This window comes from Cherax quadricarinatus, chromosome 7, assembly GCF_038502225.1.
Source record: "Cherax quadricarinatus isolate ZL_2023a chromosome 7, ASM3850222v1, whole genome shotgun sequence".
Lineage (NCBI taxonomy): Eukaryota > Metazoa > Arthropoda > Malacostraca > Decapoda > Parastacidae > Cherax > Cherax quadricarinatus.
The window spans coordinates 47477826-47491443 of NC_091298.1; the positions used below are offsets into that span (position 1 = coordinate 47477826).

General features: G+C 39.6%; 1 protein-coding gene across 2 annotated transcripts in view; it reads left to right on the forward strand.

Annotated features, from left to right (window-relative positions):
* Positions 1-13618, forward strand: part of l(2)37Cb (lethal (2) 37Cb) — a 53819-nt gene that overhangs the window by 16465 nt on the left and 23736 nt on the right. The window lies entirely within an intron of this gene.

Sequence of the window (13618 nt, forward strand, 5' to 3'; positions counted from 1 at the left end):
TTTTCATTAGCATACATTGCATCTGCCAAGGTACCATGGCACCCAGGAGGCATGCAAGTGATGCAGGAAGTGGCAATTCAAAGTAAAAAAAATTAAGTCTTGGAATTATGAAGAAAATCAAGATATTAGATAAGCTTAAATGTGGTGCCTGTGTGGTGGACATGATGAGAGCTTTTGGCTTTAATGAAGCATCAGTATGATTAAAAAGAGTGAAGCAAATGCAGCCTCTCTTCAGCGACGGAGTTCCGTTCCAAATACCATGTTGGTAAACGAATTCGTCGTTAAGTGAGGAGCATACTACATATGATAGTGGGTTTGTGTCATCTATCTTTGATATTGTTTTACTGTCATCTTTGCACCATTTATAACATTTCTGGTATATTTTCAAATGTTTATACAGTAGTGTACTTTATATTGTAATAAGCAGAATAGAGGAAATCAGCTCTAATATATACAGTGGACCCTCGGCTAACGCTATTAATCCATTCCTGAGAGCTCATTGTTAGTCAAAATTATCGTTAGTCAAGTTAATTATCCCCATAAGAAATAATGGAAATCAAATTAATCCGTGTAGGACACCCCAAAGTATGAAAAAAAATTGTTTTTACCACATGAAATATTAATTTTAATACACACAAACTGAAGAAGACATGCACAGTTACATGACACTTACCTTTATTGAAGATCAGGTGATGATTGATGGGATGGGAGGAGGGGAGAGTGTTGATGGTCTTAGTGTTTAGAAGGGGAATCCCCTTCCATTAGGACTTGAGGTGGCAAGTCCTTTTCTGGGGTTACTTCCCTTCCCTTTAAATCTCTCAAACCTACCTTTGCTGGCCTTAAATTCACTCACATCACCACTAGTTGCTGGCATTTTTTTTAATTAAATCATCATGCAACTTCCTAGCCTTTTCACATATGATCGCTTGAGAGATGCTATCTCCTGCTATCTGTTTTTCATTTATCTACACCAATAACAGTCTCTCAACATCTTCGAGTACTTGTGATCTCAGTTTCGAAAACATAGTTGCACCTTTGGCAAGAACAGCTTCCTTGATTGCCGTTTTCTTACTGAATGATTTGACTGACTTACTGACCTACTGACTTGACTGATTTATTTAATGACAACTGATTTACTTAATTACTGACTGACCTACTGAATTGACTGATTTACTGAGTGACTTGACTGATTTACTAAAGTGACTGATCTACTAAAGTGAATGTACTGACTTGACTGACTGCCCTGCTGGCTCACTTGACTGGACTGACTTACTGACTGGACTACCATCCACCTCAGCCCAGATGGGCCTCAGCATACTTCTCCACTCCCTCCTTCACAATCATCAACAAACAATGGCAACCACAATTTAAGGTAAGAGATATTATTTTGTTTGCATTTGTAGCCTTGAACAACACAAAAAAGCATACATAATGACAGTGTGAACAACAATTGCATTATCATTTTTATTTGCAAAAAAATTGGAGACCTAAAAAAAAAGTTGTTTGGTTTATTGGGGGGATCCAGGAATGTAACCTTATTTTTCCCATAAGTTCTTATGTTATTCAGTTCCTTTAACACTGATTCGTCTAACACTGCATTTTCAGGAACCTAACTACTGTCTTAATCAGTGGTCTACTGTATAAATTTTTTCTTCTTTTTACATTTAGTAATTTATACAGGTGTTAAAGGAATATATTGTGCATTATAAAACATTGTGGTAACAAGGTACAGTGGACCCCTAGTTTTCGACCGGTCCGGATATGTTCAATTCGGATTTCGACCACTTTCTTCGGCGAATTTTTACCCCGGGTTTCGTACCTCTGCTCTGAAATCGTCTGTATGAGATGCGTCCGCTCGCCCAGGGTGTGGCTCCGCTCACACTTACATGACTCAGTCTGCCTTTGTTACTCGTAAAGGGTGGTAGAGGATGGTAGTGATGGTGGTAGAGGGTGGTAGTGATTGTGGTAGAGGGTGGTAGTGATGGTAGAGGGGTAGTAGTGATGGTGGTAGAGGGTGGTAATGATGGTGGTAGAGGATGGTAGTGATAGTGGTAGAGGGTGGTAGTGATGGCGGTAGAGGGTGGTTGTGATGGTGGTAGAGGGTGGTAGTGGTTGTGATGGTGGTAGAGGGTGGTAGTGGTTGTGATGGTGGTAGAGGGTGGTAGTGATGGTGGTAGAGATAACCTTTCCTCCCTCTCCCCTCCTCGCTGTCTTCCATACACCAAGAAGAGTCTTCAATGAAGGTAAAAGCGATTTAAATGTTCATTTATCCATTTCATTAGTCTTTTATATTTCTTTGTTTTCTGTATGTAAAGATTTACATTATTTATTATGGGAAATGTTACTTCGGTTTTCATCCATTTCGGATTTCAGCCGACCTTCTGGAATGGATTAAGGATGAAAACCGGGGGTCCACTGTACTTTCAACAAAGAAGTTATTTATTAATATGATGTTTCACTCAATGGGAACATTATTAATACGTGGCATATACTATAAAAATGGTGGAATATTGTGAGGGAAAAGTTCAATAGATAGGAGTAGCGATGGAGTATATAGTAACAATAGTTTCATTGCCGGCTACTTGTTAAGGTAGGGTAAGTCAAGCTCCCGCTATTCCCGCCTTTTTTCCCCCTCCCCGAAAGTGATAGTTTCATTGCCGGCTACTTGTTAAGGTAGGGTAAGTCTAGCTCCCGCTATCCTTTTCCCTCCTTCTCCCCCCCCACCCGAAAGGTGACGTGTGGGGCTCTGGTCCAAACAGTAATCACTAGACTCACAGCTCCCAGCACTACTGTAAGTACATGCCTGCCTTGTATTCTAGTGGATTTATTGGTTGAAAGCTTCACTTTTGACCAATAATAAACTTAGTCCTTTCAGTTTTGCTCTAAGTTGACTGTTGTAATAATCACCACATCTTTTAGGTATTGTACTTATCATGGAGAGTGATTTCTTAAGCAGTGGGTAACCTGTCTATCTTTCCAGCTTGGATGACAGAGAAGGTCACCTGCCAATCAACGAGTAGAACTGATGGAGATGGACGAATGTCCTGAGACTTCCCCTTTTTGGATTTAATTACCTGTGCACCTGTATGAAATTGCAGGACGTAACCCCTCATCATTGCAGCGGTAAAGAACCTGCTTTCCTGTCATCGGGATAGAATACTCAAGGCTATACTGTGAAGAACTAGCCAGTGGGTTGTAACCAACACCTGCGACCCCCTCCCCACATCATCGGCAACGGCTACGATTTCAGCAAGCAGTGTCACCAACACCAGACACCCAAGTTTTATATTAGCGTTGAATTCAGTTATCATTTATATTTTTCATTTTTCATTTTCTTTAATGTAGGATTAATACTGTATTTCATATTTAAGTGTTTTATATTTTATATTTTCTATATAATAAAGTGTTTATGTTTGTCTGTTATTATTTCTTTTTCTATTCATTAATTTTCCTGAGGAGGAGCCAGCTTTGGTAATACTGTCTGAAGTTGTTACAGAGCTGAGTAAGCCTTCACAAGTGGCGACCTTGCCAGGATCAACTCTACTGAATCAAGATTCAATTCCATCTCGAATCTACCATTGGAACTTCAACGCCGCATACCACAGACGGTTACCACCAGCCATGAGTAATCATTCTCTATGGTAGGACTACAGTACAGGTATTTAAAAGATTTGGTGATTGTTATGGTCTCAATTTATTGTAAGTCAAGTCAAGGCAGGAATACTAGTTAATTCCGCCATTTATTTTTGTGTGAGCTTGAAACACTTTGGAGGATTAGACTTTAGGGACCCGAGATTTTCCAGTGACAATTTGTTTCATTGAGCTCTTTATTATATCAAGGGAACTGTCATAGGACACTCTTGATTTGTTGGTGAGAAGATTGGATGGTCAAGTGACCCCATTCTACTTACTGTTTGCTCGGAGCCAGCATAGAACCCTTCGTTTTAATTAATACATATTGTTTAATTGAAGCAGGGGTCGAGCCCTCTGGTTTATTTATAGTTTGAGCGGAGCAGGAATTGAACCCTCCGTTTTCTTTAATACCCGTTTCATTTCCCCTGATAGTTTAAGTTATTCTTGCAAGCATGGAGGAATACCAGTTTTGGATGAATGCTGGAAGTAAGTTAGGAATAATAGGGAAAAATTTAGAATTTTTCATTAGTGCTAAGATCCAGGAAAGACTTGAAAGAGAGAGAGAGAGAATTGAAAGAGAAGAGAATAAGGAGAGAGAAAGAATAGAGAGAGAGAATCAAGAAAGACAGAAAGAGAAAGAGAGGATAAAAAGGAGAAAGAGAACCTTGAAAGACAGGAGAAAAAGGAGAGAGAGAGAATTGAGAGAGAAATCCAAGAAAGACAGTTAGAAAGAGAGAGAGAAGACAAAAAGGAGCATGATAGACTTGATCGTGAAGAAAGAACTAGAGTACGTGAGGAACAAGTTAAATTAAGGGAACTTGAGGAAAGAGCAAAGGACAGAGAATATGAGTTAAGGGAGAGAGAAAAGGATCGCGAGCTCGAACAAGCTCGCCTTGAATTAGAGAATAAAAAGTTAACTTTCTCACAACAGCAATTAGATGAAGGAGTATTGGAACAACGTGCAGCTAGTGCACATATTCCAACACCTAATTTACCTCCCTTCACAGAGGGGGAAGACATAACTTCATACATTATCAGGTTTGAAAATACTGCTACCCTCTGTGAATGGCCTGCTGACACCTGGGCTACCAGGTTAGGAATGTTATTTTCTGGTACCGCTTTGAATATCTATGCAACTTTGTCGCAGGATATCATATGTAATTATAACCTACTGAAGAAGGCAATCTTTAAAGCATATCAAAAAACCACTAATTATTACAGGAAAGATTTTAGGTATGCCACCTTACAGCCTGGCCAGAACTTTCAGCAGTTAAAGGTAACACTCTTTCGTTTGTTAGACTTTTGGATAGAGAGTTCAGGAATTGATCGCAGTTATGAATCTCTTAGAGACTTCATGGTTGCTGACCAGTTCCTGACAGCTCTTCCCCATCAGATACGAACATTCATCAGAGAACGTAACCTGATTAAAGCTGAGGAAGTTGCTGAGGCTGCTGACCTGTAAGCTGAGGCTCACAATTCCTATAAAGACCTAAAGGGATCGAACCCTAAGGGCAAGGGTTCATCAGACCTTAAGAAATCAAAGCCTCTAGCGGAAAGTAAATTGACTTCTTTTATTCCTGTTTGTCATTTGTGTGGTGTTAAGGGAGATAAACGTCCAGATTGTCCTTCTAAGAAGGTCCAAAAAGTTGGAAGATGTTTTAAAGACTGTAATGACCAAGCACCCTTCTGTTCAGGAACAGTTAATGGACTTAATGTATCTACAATTTTACGAGACACTGGATGCACATGTATAGTCATTTCTGATAAGCTGTTCCCTAACCTTAAAGAAACTCATTCCTCTACTATACTTTCAGACTACTTGGGCCGTACGGACACTTTTCCTACCATCCGTTGTTACATTAGGTCTAAATGGTTCACAGGTTGGTCTGAAGCCGTACTAGCTCCCATCACTTCTTGCTCCGTACTAATAGGTAATGTAAAAGGTGCCATTCTTCCTTCTGAGGTCGACCTTTCATCACCAAAGATGGACATAGGTGTTTCAGATCCTCTTTCTGTAGAGTCAGAGAAGCCCCTCGAAAGTTCAGATGAGACAATGTCTCATGAGATTCATGTGGGATTAAAAACCAGTGATGCTACTCTCGAAAGCGAGGTAGTAGGATCACCGGTTCACTTATTAGATGAAAGTGAAGATATCACCTCCGATACTATAAATGTCTTGACTAGGGCTCAGACCAAAGCCCAGGCTTCTCCTACTGTCCATCCTTTGATTTTCCCTGACTTTAAGCCTTTAGACATATCGAAGGACTCCTTTGCCAATTTACAACATAATTGCCCTTCTCTTCAGGATTGCCATAATGCCGCTAAACAAAATCAAGTTATCCAAAGGAAAAACTTTTCATATAAATTTGAATATATAAAAGGTATCTTGTACAAGTCAGTATTCAAATTAAATTCAGATGAGATAGACTATTCCATCTTAGTTGTTCCAAGTCAATGCAGAGAGACTGTTCTTAAAATGGCTCATGACCTGCCAGTGGCCAGACATTTCTCGCATCGTAAAATCTTAAATAAAATTAGGGAAACCTATTTTTGGCCAAAAATGTCCTCAGATGTCACTACCTATTGTAGATCGTGTAAAGTTTGCCAACTGTCATCCTCCCGAGGTACCAGGCGAGTACCTATGGTCAAAATACCAGTCTTTACGGTACCTTTTTAAAGAGTAGCTATTGACATTGTTGGTCCTTTATCTCCACTTTCATCTGGGGGACATAGATATATATTAACATTAGTTGATTATGCTTCGAGTTTCCCTGAAGCCATACCCTTAAAGACCATTACCACTACAGAGGTGGCTGAAGCCCTTTTGTCCATCTTCTCCAGAGTGGGCATCCCTAGACAAATTTTGTCTGACCGTGGGACACAATTCACATCTGACTTAATGCAACATCTATACCAACTTCTGGGAGTGAAGCCTCTCTTCACCACACCCTATCATCCCAGCTGTAATGGGAGGATTGAGCGCCAGCATTCGATTCTCAAGTCCATTTTAAGGAAACTTTGCTCCCTTAAACCTAAGGAGTGGCATCGTTACCTACCCTCTGCTTTGTTTGCCATGAGGGAAGTTCCCAGTGACTCTTTGGGGTTTTCGCCTTTTGAACTTCTCTATGGTAGACAGGCCAGAGGTCCACTGTCCATCCTTCATGACTTATGGACTAATGAGGAGGTAAATGCTGAGGTTCAGTCTTCTTACCAGTTTCTCCTTGATCTTAGATCCAAACTTGAGGAGACCTCTGACATAGTTTCGAAAAACTTACACTTGTCAATGGACCAGTACAAAACCTATTTTGATTCCAAAAGTCAGAGGAGAAGTTTTAAAGTAGGGGATGAAGTTCTTGTACTTTTGCCGATCAAGTCAAATAAATTATTAATAGCATGGAAAGGTCCATATGAAGTATTAAAAATTTGTGGGAAAGTTGACTACCTCATAGAAGTCAAGGGAAAACCTAAGCTTTACCATATCAACATCCTTAAGAAATATTACCGAAGAAATTCGGTTAACTGCCTTAATAACTTTGACTTAGTTTTTCCTCATGAACTTGATAAAACAACTGAAGAATGTAAGGTGTGCATAATTGACACCTCTAACTTAGACTGAGGTGAGGTGTTGCTAGGTCAGTGCTGTATGTATTTGTCAGTCGACATTATTTATAATATGTTTTCTTTGAAAAAAAGGTAAGAAATATGCCTAAATGAAAGAGAACAAGAGAATTCACATCAGGTGGGAAAGACACAAATTAGTATACATAGGCAGTCAGAACATTTGCAGATACTATGCAAAAGGTATGTGCCTATATGGCAGAGCTTGCTGGAATAAATGCAACTGAAAATGTGCCAACATGTTGAGAAAGGGAAAGTGTCATTTCAACAAAGAGTGCAGGTACTTCCACCCAGTGATGTGCAAAGCTTCAACACAGTCCAGAGAATGTTATGACCTGAGCTGCCCAGACCATCATGTAAAAGGAATGCAGCACTGCAGAGAAATGGAAAATGAACAGCAATCTTTTTTAGACATAACGAGAAACAATTAGACCAAAGAAAGAGACAAAAAGGGAGAATGGTACAGGGGAAACATGGGCAGCAAAATGGCACATACCAAACCAGACATCAGTCCATCAGGGCTGAATAAACAATCAAATACAAAGTCAGTACTGGAGAAACCAGGGGTATGTACACCAGGGGCCTACTGGGTAGTGCATCACCAGTGGTACTAACGAAACACAAAGCAAAACAGAACATCACAAGTGGTAATTCCTGCTTCATATTTGCAAATTATTCAGGGTCTGAAATCAAATAAAAACGATGAACTTAGTTATGTCAGTGGACTCCTATCAGAAGTGAGTGCCATGTTTGGGGCATTTACAGAAACACACACAAGGGATGTTTTGGACAGAGAGATAAAGATAGAACACTATAACATGTATAGATGTGATAGAATTAATAGGTCACAGGGAGGAGTAGGACTCTATGTAAAAGATACTTTTTGTTGCACAGAAATGCTGAACTCTACAAATGATATAGTAGAAATCCTAGGCATTAAAGAGGAATTCACAAATCAGTTAAGGAGGATACGTTAGAAAATCCCACACCAAATATTTTACTCCTTGGAGATTTTAATCTCCCTCATGTAAAATGGAAGAATGCACAACACAGTGTTATAGCAAAAATATCTCCATGAAGCACCCTGGCTCAGCAGGCACATACCAGGGATTTAATAAGATTTTGTGAAAAGTACTCATTGAACCAACAGATGTGATCCCACTAGAAATGAAAATACAGTAGACTGTCATTCAGCATGAGTTTATTTGGCATGATTTGGGTATAGCACAATTGAAGAATTTCTGCACAATTTTATGTAACACGTCGTAAAATTAATTTAACACGGTTCAGTGTGCGGGAAGGAAAAAAAAATTCCTTTTCCTCAAGTGGCTGCCTTGTTGTGGATCAGCCGGGGAGACCTCCCACCATCCCCTTCCACCGCCAGACACCACCCCACCATCCCACCATCCCAGCATTCGTACTTCATTCATGTCCAGTCTTTCTCCGCTACAAGCTAGCTGTGTTTGTGAATTGTGTTTTGATCATTTAATTACTATAGCTTGTATCTGCCAAGCAATCATGGCACTCGGTAGTCATACCAGTGTTGCTGAAAGTGGCAAGAAAAAGTATAAGCATTTAAGTCTTAGAATTAACAAAGAAAACAAAGATATTAGACAAGAGATAACCATAATGAAGTGTTACCTCGTACACATAAAAAGAGGTAAACATGAGTTTGTGTGACTGACTGACTTACTGAATGACTGACTGGCTGAATGACTTGACTGACTGACTGAATGACTTGACTGACTGACTGAATGACTGACTTGACTGACTTACTGAATGACTGATTTGACTGACTGAATAACTTGACTGACTGTATGACTTGACTGACTGACTGAATGACTTGACTGACTGTATAACTTGACTGACTGTATAACTTGACTGACTGACTGTATAACTTGACTGACTGACTGAATGTGAATGACTTGACTGACTTATCGAATGACTTGACTGACTGAATGAGTTGACTGACTTACTGAATAACTTAGTTACACATTCCAGTACCACCATCGACTTTAGTACCAGAACCTCTACCATCCACCTCAGCCCAGTAGGGCCACAACATAACTCTCCACTCTCTTCACAATTATCCACAAACACCAGCACCCACAATTTAAGGTAAGAAATACTATTATTTCCAGTACTATTATTTCTGTTACATTTGTAGCCTTAAGCAGTAAAAATAACATAATACATCACAACAGTGAACTTCAATTACATATTCACTTTTATTTTTGTAAGATGTGGAGGCCTAAAAATAAGTTGTTTGGCTTTTTTGGGGCTCCCAGGAATGTAACCCTATTTTTCCCATAAGTTCTTCAGTTAATCTAACATGGTTTTACCTAACACAGTGTTTTTAGGAACGTAACTACTGTGTTAAATGACGGTCTACTGTACCCTGGATGTGATATTCACAAACAGCAAGGAGCTAATCAGAGACATAACAGTTACAAAAACAATATACTCTGATCAGAACATCATAGAAGTTCAAATGAGTATTACGTCAGGGTTATGGAACTGCATCACTAATGTTAGAGATGGGATGATCAGTAAATTTAATTTTAACAGTCATAGAATTGACTGGGAAAAAGTAGACCAAGAGCTATCAGACATATCCTGGGAATCAGACAAGAGTGTCCTAAATCCCCACCAGTGCCTAGAGAAGCTGAATGCAGAAGCAAACAAGGTTGTATGTATGAAGCACGTACCATTGAGGAAACCCAGAAGATCAGATATAATGAGAGAGAGAGAGCATAGGAGATGGTACAGAAGAAGAAAACAGGTTATTGAATTGCTTAAAAACACAAATATGTTGCAACAGAGGATAGTCTTAGCCTAGAGACCAGTGAATTAGAGCAAAAACTTAAGATGTCATACCTCACAGAAGAAGTACAAAGGGAACAAAGGGCCATACAGGATATTGCAAGAAACCCAAAATATTTCTATTTCTATGCAAAATCAAAGCTAAGAACTACCTGTAGAATTGGACCACTATTGAGAGGGGATTTGTATACTGACGATGAACAGGAAATAAGTGAAATCCTAAAAGAGCAGTATGAGTCGATGTTCAGCAACCCACTAAATGACAGCAAGGTAGAAAATGCAGAAATGTTTTTCACTCCAGCAGAAAGCTGCACAGACCAGCTAACTGACAGTACAAATCCCATAGATTTCAAAAGAAAAATAGACAACATGCCCACTCAATCAACACCTGGACCAGATTCATAGAACGCTCTATAAAGAAGTGCAAAGTACCACTAGCATGAGCCTGCAGTATTCTTTGGAGAAAGAGCTTAGATCTGGGTGAAATACCGGAGGTCTTGAAGAGTGCAGACATAGCTGCTTTGCATAAGGGAGGTAGTAGAGCACAAGCCAAAAATTACAGACCAGTAGCCCTAACTTCTCACATCATAAAAATCTTGGAAAGAGTGATGAGACAGCAGATTACAAATTTCATCGACCATCATAACCCGAACCAGCATGGTTTTAGAGCAGGATAATCATGAATGTCACAGCTGCTGAACCATTATGACAGAATTACAGAGGCATTGGAAGACAACCAAAATGCAGATGTGATTTACATAGATTTTGCAAAGGCAGTAGGTAGTAGGTTGGTAGACAGCAACCACCCAGGGAAGTACTACCGTCCTGCCAGATGACTGTGAAACAAAAACCTGTAACTGTTTTGCATGATGGTAGGATTGCTGGTTTCTTTTTCTGTCTCATAAACACGCTAAGATAACAGGGATATCTTGCTACTCCTACTTACACTTTGGTCACACTTCACAGACACGCACATGCATATATATATATACATACATCTAGGTTTTTCTCCTTTTTCTAAATAGCTCTTGTTCTTTTTTATTTCTTCTATTGTCCATGGGGAAGTGGAAAAGAATCTTTCCTCCGTAAGCCATGCGTGTCGTATGAGGCGACTAAAATGCCGGGAGCAATGGGCTAGTAACCCCTTCTCCTGTATACAATTACTAAAAAAGAGAAGAAGAAAAACTTTATAAAACTGGGTTGCTTAAATGTGCGTGGATGTAGTGCGGATGACAAGAAACAGATGATTGCTGATGTTATGAATGAAAAGAAGTTGGATGTCCTGGCCCTAAGCGAAACAAAGCTGAAGGGGGTAGGAGAGTTTCAGTGGGGGGAAATAAATGGGATTAAATCTGGAGTATCTGAGAGAGTTAGAGCAAAGGAAGGGGTAGCAGTAATGTTAAATGATCAGTTATGGAAGGAGAAAAGAGAATATGAATGTGTAAATTCAAGAATTATGTGGATTAAAGTAAAGGTTGGATGCGAGAAGTGGGTCATAATAAGCGTGTATGCACCTGGAGAAGAGAGGAATGCAGAGGAGAGAGAGAGATTTTGGGAGATGTTAAGTGAATGTATAGGAGCCTTTGAACCAAGTGAGAGAGTAATTGTGGTAGGGGACTTGAATGCTAAAGTAGGAGAAACTTTTAGAGAGGGTGTGGTAGGTAAGTTTGGGGTGCCAGGTGTAAATGATAATGGGAGCCTTTTGATTGAACTTTGTATAGAAAGGGGTTTAGTTATAGGTAATACATATTTTAAGAAAATGAGGATAAATAAGTATACACGATATGATGTAGGGCGAAATGACAGTAGTTTGTTGGATTATGTATTGGTAGATAAAAGACTGTTGAGTAGACTTCAGGATGTACATGTTTATAGAGGGGCCACAGATATATCAGATCACTTTCTAGTTGTAGCTACACTGAGAGGAAAAGGTAGATGGGATACAAGGAGAATAGAAGCATCAGGGAAGAGAGAGGTGAAGGTTTATAAACTAAAAGAGGAGGCAGTTAGGGTAAGATATAAACAGCTATTGGAGGATAGATGGGCTAATGAGAGCATAGGCAATGGGGTCGAAGAGGTATGGGGTAGGTTTAAAAATGTAGTGTTAGAGTGTTCAGCAGAAGTTTGTGGTTACAGGAAAGTGGGTGCAGGAGGGAAGAGGAGCGATTGGTGGAATGATGATGTAAAGAGAGTAGTAAGGGAGAAAAAGTTAGCATATGAGAAGTTTTTACAAAGTAGAAGTGATGCAAGGAGGGAAGAGTATATGGAGAAAAAGAGAGAAGTTAAGAGAGTGGTGAAGCAATGTAAAAAGAGAGCAAATGAGAGAGTGGGTGAGATGTTATCAACAAATTTTGTTGAAAATAAGAAAAAGTTTTGGAGTGAGATTAACAAGTTAAGAAAGCCTAGAGAACAAATGGATTTGTCAGTTAAAAATAGGAGAGGAGAGTTATTAAATGGAGAGTTAGAGGTATTGGGAAGATGGAAGGAATATTTTGAGGAATTGTTAAATGTTGATGAAGATAGGGAAGCTGTGATTTCGTGTATAGGGCAAGGAGGAATAACATCTTGTAGGAGTGAGGAAGAGCCAGTTGTGAGTGTGGGGGAAGTTCGTGAGGCAGTAGGTAAAATGAAAGGGGGTAAGGCAGCCGGGATTGATGGGATAAAGATAGAAATGTTAAAAGCAGGTGGGGATATAGTTTTGAAGTGGTTGGTGCAATTATTTAATAAATGTATGGAAGAGGGTAAGGTACCTAGGGATTGGCAGAGAGCATGCATAGTTCCTTTGTATAAAGGCAAAGGGGATAAAAGAGAGTGCAAAAATTATAGGGGGATAAGTCTGTTGAGTGTACCTGGTAAAGTGTATGGTAGAGTTATAATTGAAAGAATTAAGAGTAAGACGGAGAATAGGATAGCAGATGAACAAGGAGGCTTTAGGAAAGGTAGGGGGTGTGTGGACCAGGTGTTTACAGTGAAACATATAAGTGAACAGTATTTAGATAAGGCTAAAGAGGTCTTTGTGGCATTTATGGATTTGGAAAAGGCATATGACAGGGTGGATAGGGGGGCAATGTGGCAGATGTTGCAAGTGTATGGTGTAGGAGGTAGGTTACTGAAAGCAGTGAAGAGTTTTTACGAGGATAGTGAGGCTCAAGTTAGAGTATGTAGGAAAGAGGGAAATTTTTTCCCAGTAAAAGTAGGCCTTAGACAAGGATGTGTGATGTCACCGTGGTTGTTTAATATATTTATAGATGGGGTTGTAAGAGAAGTAAATGCGAGGGTCTTGGCAAGAGGCGTGGAGTTAAAAGATAAAGAATCACACACAAAGTGGGAGTTGTCACAGCTGCTCTTTGCTGATGACACTGTGCTCTTGGGAGATTCTGAAGAGAAGTTGCAGAGATTGGTGGATGAATTTGGTAGGGTGTGCAAAAGAAGAAAATTAAAGGTGAATACAGGAAAGAGTAAGGTTATGAGGATAACAAAAAGATTAGGTGATGAAAGATTGAATATCAGATTGGAGGGAGAGAGTATGGAGGAGGTGAACGTA